This window comes from Megascapheus bottae, chromosome 11 (genome assembly GCF_031878675.1).
Source record: "Megascapheus bottae isolate mThoBot1 chromosome 11, mThoBot2.hap1, whole genome shotgun sequence".
Taxonomy (NCBI): Eukaryota; Metazoa; Chordata; class Mammalia; order Rodentia; family Geomyidae; genus Megascapheus; species Megascapheus bottae.
The window spans coordinates 49,989,422-50,001,519 of record NC_143519.1 but is presented as its reverse complement, the minus strand read 5'-3'; positions in this window follow the sequence as shown (position 1 = coordinate 50,001,519).

Genomic DNA, 12,098 nt, shown 5'->3' with positions numbered 1-12,098 from the left:
TGTCTATGAATATTATTATTATTATTATTATTACTATTACTACTACTACTACTACTGCCAGTACTGGGGCTTGATCTCAGGGTCTAGGAGATGTCCCTTAGCTTTTTCACTCAAGGCTGGTGCTCTACCACTAAGCCACACCCCATTTTTGATATTTTGCTCATTTTTTGACCATAAGTGTCCCACAGACTTTTCTGTCTGGTCTAGCTTCAAGCCAAGATCCTCAGGTCTCAACCTCCTGACCCAGAAAACCAGTGTGAGCCATCAGCACCCAGCCTTCTTCATCTTATTTTCTCTTCCTTATGTACTAAGTTTTGATAATGCAGAGTTACTTGTGTGCAGAGAGGTCACTGACAGTATTGCCTCCCTCTTCTGGTACTTGTTTTATAATTCTTAAGTCCCTTGGAGGGAAAAAATGTATTTAGTGGTATAAGCAAATTATACTATCCAGTGAAAAAACAGCAGAACACAAATAGCACACCCAGAATATTTTCCAGAGAACTCGGGATTCAGGGAGACAAAGGACAGAATTGGAACAACCCAGATGTCACATTGCTATTTTGAAGCCACTTGCACCTGCACAGGCAGAGCCTGCGTCACCCTGCCAATTCCCCTCCCTAAGATCCCTGAACCTGCACAAAGCTCTGCCGTAGGTACAGATACCACACAGCTCCTAATACATTCCAGCTTCATCTCCTAGTCTTTGTCCCATCAGGTGAAGCCATGTGAAGACTTACAATGCCCTGCAGAGTAATGCCAATGCCTGCTTATATGGGTCACCCCCAAACTGCCATAATGGAGCCAGGACCCTCAGATGATGAGAGATGGGGAGAGAGGGCTCCCTCTACATCTGCAACACAGCATTGCTCAACATCTAAAAACCACACTCCAGGGATCTCCCAGCAAAAATCATAAGCAGTCATTAGTGGCTCATGCCTATAATCCTAGCTACTCTGGAGGTTGAGACCTAAAGATCATAGTTCAAAACCAGTCCTGGGTAGAAAAGCCCATAAGATTCTTATCTCCAATTATTCCCATCAGAAAGCCAGAAGTAAGGATTGGCAAGGTAGCCTAGTGATAGAGTGCCTAATATACACGAAGACCCAGGTTCCATTCCTTGGTACCACATACATAGAAAAGTCAAAAATGGTGCTGTGGCTCAAGTGATAGAGCGCCAGCCTTGAAGAGAAGCCCAAAGACAGTGCTCAGGCCCTGAGTTCAACCCCAGGACTGGCAAAAAAAAAAAGCCAGGAATGGAGCTATAGTTCAAGTGTTAGAGCACCAACTTTAAGTGAAAATGCTCAGGGACAATGCCCAAGCCTTGAGTTCAAATCCGGTACTGGGACACACACACACACACACACACAAACACAATCACAGCAGCAGGTTATGCATCTGTTATTCCAATTCATTTCTTTCTAAAGCTGAAACCCTATCTACAGGTCCTAGGGGAAGGAGACCTCATTCCTTTTCTCTACTGTTTTTTCCTTCTGCATACCTTCACCTGGGCCCTCAGAGAAAACCCCGGGATTCTCCCTCCCACTGAAGCACCCTCTAGAGAACTAGGCCTCTGAAGTATTCAACAAACATTCATACCCAGAAAGATTTGCGGCCTCATCAAGCATCTAGTACTCAAACTCAGAACTCAGGTTCAACTCTAACACCCAATTTTTATCATATGTATGTATTTACTTGTGTGTGTGTGTTTGTGTGTGTGTGTGTGCGCACACACATGCATGCTTGTAAGTGGTACATATGTCTTTAAGGCCAAAAGGAAATTCATCAAAACATCAGCAGTTGTTCCCTCTGTGAGGCAAGACTCCAAGTTATTTAAATGTTGTCTTTCTTCTTATATTTTAGTCTTTCTAGATTATTAATCTCATAATCAAGGGGAAGGGTACTGTAAAAAAAAAAGTAATTTAAAACATCTGTATCAGGACTGTGGGGTAGGCTGGCAGCTACTCTTATAAATAGTCCCAGCAGAAGGCTGAGAGCAGCAGGAGAAAACTGGGAAAAGTTACAAGGACACCTTAGCCATGTTCTAGTGTCAACACATTCTAGGGTCCCATGATAGCCCATCAGGAATGAAGAACGCATGGGAAAACTGGCTCCTGATTGGCTCATTACCTGATGAGACCCAAGATTCACAGAGGTGAAGATACAAGCTCTTCCTATGGACCAATAGATTAGGAAGGAATTGAGTTTATGTTCAGAGCTCATGAGAAACTGTTTCAAGCTGTTAATGGCATCTGTCAAACAGGGAAAAGTCAGCCAAGTGCATAAGAAGACATCACAAAGAGTATCATGATAGAAAAGTTAGTAATGTTACAAGCATTCATGAACAGTTTATTTTCACTAAACTTGGTAAAGTCATTTTGTGTCGACAGGACTTGCCTGAAGCACCAAAGTCCTAAGCAAGAACAAGAGTTAATGAAGACAGATCTGGTGGCTCCTGCCTGTACTCCTAACTAATCTGGAGACTGAGATCTGAAGCTCATAGTTTAAAGTTAGCCCACGCAGGAAAGCCTATAACACTCTTATCTCCAGTTTAACCACCAAAAAAACAAAAGGAGCTGTGCCTAAAGTGGTAGAATACCTACCTGGAGAGGAAGAAGCCAAGGGACAATTCCCAAGCTCTGAGTTCAAGCTCCAATATTGGTACACACACACACACACACACACACACACACACACACACACACGCACGAGGGATTAGTGGAAAAAATATCAAAAGTAACCATAAATTTCCTTTTAATTTAGAGGTAATTAATTGATTAAAATAACAGCATTGGTCACATTTTGTTTTGTGTCTCTAGAAAACCAAACTTACATCACATAGAAAGTAATAGCAAGTCAGCAAGAATTGTAAGTTTGACTTTTAAGTGTATTCAGTGACAGGAAGGATATGCCTGATAAGACTATTAAGATATTTCTTTAGACATGACTAGAAATGAATTACTTTTATACTATCAACTTCATTAAATTCACTGTTGAAGCTATTATTATGGAAAAATACTTGCTGAAATAAGAATATAAAGACATTAGCACTTTGTTTTTACTAAAAAAGAGTGGGGGAGGGCTGAAAGTGCACAAAGAATTAAAACTGTGAGGATCAGAGGTCTATATGCACAAAACTTTCTATGGTTAAGATCCCAAGTGCATTGTCTCATCCTTGCTATGAGGCAGGCCTCGTTTTGTTGTATTTTACTCATCCCACATTTTTTTTTTTGCAAGTTGAAGATCTACAGCAATCTTGGATCAATCGAGTCTATCAACAGTTTTGCAAGAACAATGATGATCATAAACATATTTAGCAATAAAGCTCCTTTGGGTTTGAACTTTTGACCGTGAGCTTGCTTGGATCTGCTGCCATTAACTGTTTGAATTATGCTTCCAGTCCAGTTTTTTGCTTATTATTCCAGAGATGAAGTCTCACAGATATTTCTGCCTGGGATCTTCCAGATCTTAATTTCCTGAGTATCTAGGATTACATATGTGATCCACCAATGCCAAGCTACAAAATACATTGCATTGTTAGGTATAATGCACACTTATTAGAATAATACCAGAGTAATGATACTAGAATAATAATAATGGTAATAATAGAATAATACAATAGAATGAAGACAGAACTTTTTTTTTGCCAGTCCTGAGGCTTGAACTCAAGGCCTGAGCACCATCCTTGGGCTTTCCTCAAGGCTAGAGCTCCCACTTGAGCCACAGCACCAGTTCTGGCTTTTTTCAGTGAATGTGGTACTGAGACATCAAACCCAGGGCATTGTGCATGCTAGGCAAGCACTCTACCACTAGGCCAAACTCCCAGTCCCAGAATTTCTTTTTTTTAAGTTGGTCGTGGGGTTTGAACTCAAAGTTTGGCTCTGTTCTTGAGCTGTTCAGGAGAACAGCCTCCTGAATAGCTGAGATTACAGGTGTGAACCACTGGCAACTAGCAAAATATAACTTCTTAACTTCATGAAACAAAAATATATGACTTGTTTTACTGTAATAGTCACTATAAGGAATGATCTGGAACTGAACCTATAATATGATGTGACTGCTACAAACCACTATGGGAATAAAGTAAGGAAGGAAGAACAGATGTGCACAAGGGAAGCCATAAGCTGAAGGAAGGGAAAGTGCATATTGCTCCATATTCTGAAGTAGCCATCAAAAGAACACAAGTTCAGGGCCTGGAGTTTGGCCTAGTGGTAGAGTGCCTGCCTAGCATACCTGGGTTCAATTCCTTGGTACCACAAACATAGAAAAAATCCAGAAGTGGTGCTGAGGCTCAAGTGGTAGAGCTCTGGCCTTGAGAAAGTCCAAGGACAGTGCTCAGGCCCTGAGCTCAAGCCCAGGACTAGCAAAAAAAAAAGAAAAAAAGAAAAAAGAAAAGAACACAAGTTCTCCTTTCTGTGCAGCAAATTCATGATGCATACTTTCTCTTGTCTGTGGCCATTTACAGCAACATTGATAGATGGGGGATCAAGAATTAAGTGGAGAATGTAGTTGAGACAAGCATTAATTTGTTCCAAACCATCTAATGTTCTGATGAAATTAGTCTTTCAGGATTGCTTTAAATGTAAGTGGGTTTTGACAGAAGAAGCACCGGAGTAAAGCTTATCTCTAGCTGGGTCATCCTGCCCCAGGACAAAGCATACTTCATTCTTTCAATCCAGCTTAATTCTACCATCATCTTTAGCCCCACCCTCCTGAGAGTCCTTCCCTTCTCAGCGCCACAATTTTCTCTTAAGAACTCACAGCAATGCCTTTCAATTGCAATTTAACTACTGATTCACTCTTAAGAGAAACCTTGCAAATTAAGTAATTCTCTCTCACTAGTAAAACTCCACAGGAGGAGGTGGAAGAAGTACACAAAGCCACCCACTGTCCTCACCTTGACTGGCTGCCAGAGGCACGCAGAGGATTCTTCATTCAGGGATGATAATTACAGTGCTGTGCACTGTTGATGTTCAATGTCAGTTCAATGTTAGTCACCAACAATACAGCCCAGGAGCTGGTGGCTCACGCCACTCAGCTACTCGAGAAGCTGAGATCTAAGGATCACAGTTTGAAGACAGTTTGAGACTTTTCTCCAATTAACCACCCCCAAAAAAGCCTGAAGTAAAGTAGTGGTTCAAGCGGTAAAGGGCTAGCCTTGTGGGGGAAAAAAAAAAAAGCTCAAGGATAGTTCCCAGGCCTTTTGTTCAAGCTGAGGACTAGTGCATACACAACACACACACACACACACACACACACACACACACACACACACAATCTAAGCTAAGATATAACAGGAATATACAAAATTATGATTCCACCTCACTCCAGTTAGATTGGCAACTACCAGGAAAACTAACAATAACTGGTGATGATGGGGTGTACCTTATTACATTGTTGCTGGAAATCTAAACTTCAACCACTCTAGAAAACAGTATGGAGGGTCCATAAAAGACTCAACAGAGAATAGTCCTATGACCCAACAATCTCACTCCTAGGCATTTATCCAGTAGATCACAAACCAGGCCAAACTAAAGCCACCAGCACAACTATGTTTACTGCAGCATTGTTTACAATAGCCAAGACATGGAATCAACCTAGATATCCTTCAGTGGACAAATGGATCAAGAAAATGTGGTAAGTATATACAATGGAATTCTTCTCATCCACTAGAAAGAATGAATGCTATTGTCCCATTTGTAAGGAAGTGGAAAGACTTGTAAAATATTATACTAAGTGAAGTAAACCAGATTCACAGAAACATAGGCTGCATGATTTCCCTCATTTGTGGTAACTAGAATGCGCCTATAAACCTACAAGTAAACACACTGAATAATCAAAACAAATGAAACTAGGGTGTGATCAATTATACAGGGCCCTACTCATTAACATACAGAGGCAACTGGAGGCTTAGCTTAGGAGTAGCAGACAAAGGTTTAATAGCTATGGACAGAGGATCATATAAAACAATTATCTATGAAATGAACTCCCAAAAAGGAAACAAGAGACATAGTTGCCATTGTTGCTGTTTTTTGTTTCTTTTCCTTTTGTATTGTTTGTTACTATGTTTGTATTTTGCATGGTAAGTTAGACCACATAAAGTATGAAACAATAATGAACAAATACAACCGACACTCACCCGACACTATGTAGAAAATGAACTGGGTGGGGATGGGAAGGAAAGATTGGGAGAGAGGCCAAAATCAGAGAAAAGTCTGGATAAGTGGGACTGCATTAGACTGCAGAGCTTCTGTATGGCAAAGGACAAAGCTAGCAAATTAACTAGAAAGCCTACAGAGTGGGAGAAGATCTTCACTAACCATACAACGGACAAAGACCTCATATCTAAAATATATCAACAGCTTAAAAAATTGAATCACTCCAAAACTAATCTCCAAAGAAACAACCACCCCATTAAAAGATGGGCCAAAGACTTAAAGAGAGTCTTCTCTGAAGAAGAAATAACATTGGCCTATGGACACATGAAGAAATGCTCAACATCTCTGGCCATAAAAGAAATGCAAATCAAAACAACTCTAAGATTCTACCTCACTCCAGTTAGAATGGCCAGGATCAAGACAACAGATGCTGGATGGGGTGTGGCCAGGAGGGATCACTACTACACTGTTGGTGGGAGCACAAACTTGTTCAACCACTATGGAAAGCAGTATGGAGGTTCCTCAAAAGACTAAACATAGAGCTCCCCTATGACCCAGCAATTCCACTACCCAATTGTCATTTACCCAATTGTCCAGAAACAAGGGCATACTAAATCCACTAGCGCAACAATGTTCATCGCAGCACTATTTACCATAGCAAAGATATGGAACCAACCCAGATGTCCCTCAGTTGATGAATGGATCAACAAGATGTGGTATTTATATACAATGGAATTCTATGCTGCTGTCAGAAAGAATGACAGAAAGAATAGAAAGACTTAGAAAAAATCATATTAAGTGAAGTAAGCCAGACTCAAAGGAACATAGGCTCAATGGTTTCCCTCATTTGTCATAATCAGTAGAAACCTTGGGCTCTCCTAGAAGAGATTTACAATAGAACAAAACCTAGATACATAAAGCCATATAGGATGGACGCTAAAGGAAAGGACCTCCAGGATATGGAAACAAAAGCCATATAATAAGTGATTGTTGTCCTTAATGTACTATGTTATCTCTCATCTCTTTTGCTATCCCTTGGTTATCTCATATTGTTACAGTATTTCACCTTGTTATTTGATATATTCGGTTATTTGAAATTGGATAGGGAATAAGATGAGGGGCGGGGGTGGGGAAGGGAAATGGGGACCAAGACATGAGAAAGGATATTAATGTTTGTGAAGTAATGCACCTTCTATCTATAATGTATCCCTTCTTTTAATTACAATAAAAAAAGAAAAAAAAGGAAAAATGGTTTAAAAAGAATTGTACTGATTGTACCTGATTCATGTAACCATAAACCCTCTGTATATCAACTACATAAAAACAATTAAATAGGGGCTGGGAGTTTGGCCTAGTGGTAGAGTGCTTACCTAGCATGCACAAAGACCCAGGTTCGATTCCTCAGTACCACATGCATTGAAAAAAGCTGGAAGTGGTGCTGAGCCTCAAGTGGTAGAGCTCTAGCCTGTCCAAGGACAGGGCTCAGGCCCTGAGCGCAAGCCCAGGACTGGCAAAAAAAATAATAATAATAAAATAAATAAAGTTTACATATAGACTGATTCTGGGTAATACTGTGTCTAAAGGTTTATAGGAACTTAACCCTGAATTTCCTCTAGAAATAATGACTAAGTCCTTGCTGAAGGAGAATTGATTATATGGTCATTTAATAGGCAATGAATACAAAAGCATTAACGGTATTATACCATATGTTGTACTACATCCTTGCGTTGTGGTATACTGTTTCCATCTATATCTAGTGTGTCTCTTTCAAAATGATCACTTTTTGTGTGCTCATTGGCCACCCATGGCAAGTAACTACCACAGATCTAGACTACAACCCCACAGAGAAGTCCGAACCATCAGTCAGGACTCCTCCCCATTGCCGCCTCCACATCTGTTCTTCCACAGAATTCTAGACCCTTTCCTTCCCCTCCCCTTTTCAGGAAAGATGTTCTTTATTATCATCAGTGCCTTTTGTTCTTGTATCTTATTTTCTCTTAGCAAGTAGAAAGGTTTACATGCCTGGTTTTAAAAGAGAGACAGAGGAGGAGAGGAACTATTTGTGTCCCTCCAGCTTTTGTGTATACTTCTGAACTAGTATCACACTCCTGAGTCATTTGTACATTCATCTGGCTGCTTCCACTGGACCAGCCTTTGGGCAAGGTCCATTTTCCACTCACATTTTCTTCAGTCAATAAATGTTTATTATATGGAGCATCCTTGTGGCATTGTGACAGATTGTGAGGATGTTGGTGATGAGCAAAAATAGACATGTCCTTGTTCTTAAGAACCTTATAGACTAATATATGAGTCAGATGTTATTCAAACAAACTCTCAACTAAGTGAGTCAGTACAGGCTGTCACAAGTGCTAGCAAGTGCTTGGAGAACATGTCACAAGGACACCTGATCTGTTCTGTGGGATCAGACACTCCTGAAAAGTTATTGTTGAACTAAGTCAGCGTTAATCCACCAGAGTGCAACTCAACCACTGAAATGAAACCTCCAAGAGCACAAGGAGTTTATTGGTCACAGATTCTCCAACACCTGAAGGTACCTCAGGTAAGTTTTGTTAATGGATAAAAAAAAACTACATTTAAAAGAATGAAGACCTGAGAGAATGGAGGAGGAGAAAGAGGATGTTTCAATACTGCCAGAAGAGTATAGCCAAAGATCTGACGTTAGGAAGTAGCATGGTGCCTAAGGAAAGCTGAAAGCCAGTGTGAATAGGTAGGTAGGCAGGCAGGCAAGTGGGAAGACAGACAGACAGAGAGACAGACAGACGTACGAAATGAGAACAGAAAGATGAATAGGAACAAATCATGAATACACCACTAACCATCTTAACGATTTTCTTTTCTTCAACTTAAGAGACCAACATTTAAAAGAGAGAGGAAGAGGGATAGAATATACCCTGAATTCGATTTGTCTTCAGTACAGACAGGGAAGTAGAGGACTGGGCAGGGTTGAAGCCCTTGTTTTTCTCAGGAAATAAAAGATCAGCTTGGACAAAGATGGTGGCTGAAGACAGAGAAAAGTGATGTGTATGAGGCATTGTTAAAAGATAAAATTGACAGGAATAGGTGAAATGACTGAATAAGAAAAGTGATACAGCTTATCAAGAATGATCACCAAGTATTCTTACCATTTAGATGGATGGTAGAAAAAATTGAAAGATGAATTACAGTTCATGTGTACGTTATCAGAGTTTCTGTTTTGAACATATTGGGTATTTTTTGAGAGTCCTTTTGAAAGAGTGTACCAGCAGTAATGAGAAGAATGCTTGCCATTCAGAGAACTCTGAGAAGGCGATGTAAATTTAGAAGCTACAGTGTTAACTAGTAATTGGGTCCTACTGTCTGTCATCTGGTATAGTTTCCTAATATTTATTGAACTAATGAGCATTTAGGAAATGAAAGGAACAACGTAAGGGTGATTTCATTAAGACATACAGAGTTAGTGGTAACTAAGAATTAATAAATAGAAATTCAAAGTATATTTCTAAATTCCATAGGAAATAAACTGTACAAATAAGCTAAGCAACATTTAATCTTCTCCAGATTGCCTCATTATTTTGTTGTCATTTCTTTTTTTATTACATTTCTTGGCTTCTTTCATGGTTTGCACCATCTCTGGAGATGAAAGCTGCACCAGAGAAAGGACTGAATTTATTTCGCATCATTCTGTCCTACTATCTGAACATTCAAATGATGCTTTCCTCTAGTTGTTTTTTTTTTACCTTTTTCTTTCTTTTCTGGTGGTATAATAGGCACTCCTCTGTCTGAAATTATAAAGTCTACTTTTCTTTTGTTTGTAAATTACATTTGGACTCAGATGTCATCAGGAAACACAAATTCACCTAGAATGTCTGGGGAAAGTAGAGGCTTAAACTTTATTAAATGTAATTGGGTTGAGAAGTCACAGGTATTTTTCCTTTTTGTTCCATTTACTTTTTTTTATTCCCTTTTATCTCTGTACTGGCCCTTTCTCTCATCAAGCATTCTAATATACATTTTAAAATTTAACATGAGTTCTTTCATGATGATCATTCTTATTTTGTGTAGCTCTCATTGTAGTTTATATGAATGAAAATAGGTTGTAGACGTCACTGTTTGAGTCCTTTTTTGTGCTGCAACAATAGAATATCTAAACCTAGCAATTTTATGAACAAAGATATATTTCTTTCTTGATGCATTATCCCATAATAGAAGCAGGGAGGACAAGCAAGCATGCTCTCATGTACCACAAGACGAGAGACTGAATCAGCAGTACCAAGCTCTTCCCTCACTGACATTACTCCATCCCCGCAATGCCTGCAGCCCTAGCTACCCCCAGAGGCTGAGATCTGAGGATCACAATTCAAAGCCAGCCCAGACAAGAAAGTCCATTATCTTCAGTGAACCGCCAAGAAGCCAAAAGTGAGGTGTGTGGCACAAGTGGTAGGGTACCAGCCTTGAATGGAAATAAGTAAAGTACAGCTAGCTACTGTCTCTGAGTTCAAGACCTACAACCAACACATGAACTAATGGGGACATAGTCACATGTCACAACATCCATATCTTGCCTTTTTTGACTCAGCACTGCATGAAGCTGTATGGGAAAACTGAGCCTGTGGCTTTGTATTATGACACGGTGCTTCATGATTGTGTCTCCTTTCCCTGCCTCACACCCACTGGGGGTGAACATCATACTGCCTCCCCCACAGAAAAGCGGTAATTCACACTGCTTTGGGTTGAGTATTGAGAAAGCCGTAAAGAACACTCCCAGGTGGCCTCTGCAAGCCAGGAGACACGCATCCACTTAGCTGGAACCAGGCGTGTCATTACCTGCCAGATAGCAGTCAAATTTCACTCCCCCACCAACAGCGCCTTCGGGAGCCTAACACCACACCCTTACCCACAGGCAATATCAGCCAGCCAGCCTTTCCTTAAGTGATATTTCATGAGCCAGTGGACATTTTTCTTACTAATAATGACTTTGAGCAGCTTGTGATGGGCAGCAGTCCCCCTCCCCTTCTGAGAACTTCCTCTTCTTTATTGTTTCCAATTTTTCTTTAGTTGGATTTTGTTGTTGCGGATATGCAAGAGCTCCTTTTGTGCTTTAGACACCAATCCCTTGTTCGATTTAGACATTAAAATAACCTCTCTGTTTGAGTCACTACAATCTATGAGTTTCCAGTATTTCATTTTTATCTTGCATTTGGCAAGTCCAATGATTTTATTTATTTATTTATTTATTTATTTTGCTAGTCCTGGGGCTAAAACTCCTGGGGCATGGTCCTTGGGCTTTCTCAAGGCTAGAGCTCTACGCCTTGAGCTACAGCACCACTTCCGGCTTTTTCTGTATATGCGGTACCAAGGAATCAAACCCAGAGCTTTGTGCATGCTAGGCGAGCACTCTACCACTGGGCTATGTTCCCAGTCTAACTTTTAAAGACAAATTATTTTTTCCAAGAATAAATATTGTATTTTGTCTATGATGCTTGTCCCCTCTCTTTAATTGAATTAGGTAATACAATCATTTCAGGGAGGACAGTCTGGCACATATTAAATGTTCACTGTATATCATTATTACTACTATATTTAATTAAAGCATAAGTTTCTCATGAAATTTTCTCATATGACCTAAATAATCTAATTGCATTAAAATGCACCTCAGTGAATGAAAGTCAGAGTCATTTTTCCTTATCAGCAAAGATGATTCAGAATTATTTCATAATATTACTAGAACACAAGGAAAAGGATTCACACCCAGAGTCAACTTCATTAACTTATATAGGGTCTTTAGGGAGTTGAGAACTATATGTGTCACAGGAATCTCAACAAAGTTTTAGAATGACTGGTAGCCCATGGCATATTTCCAACCTGCTAGAAATTCTGCTTCCTTGCTGACTTCTCTGAATTCTTTCACTTCTGTACCATTTCTGGTGACCTAATATTCAATGG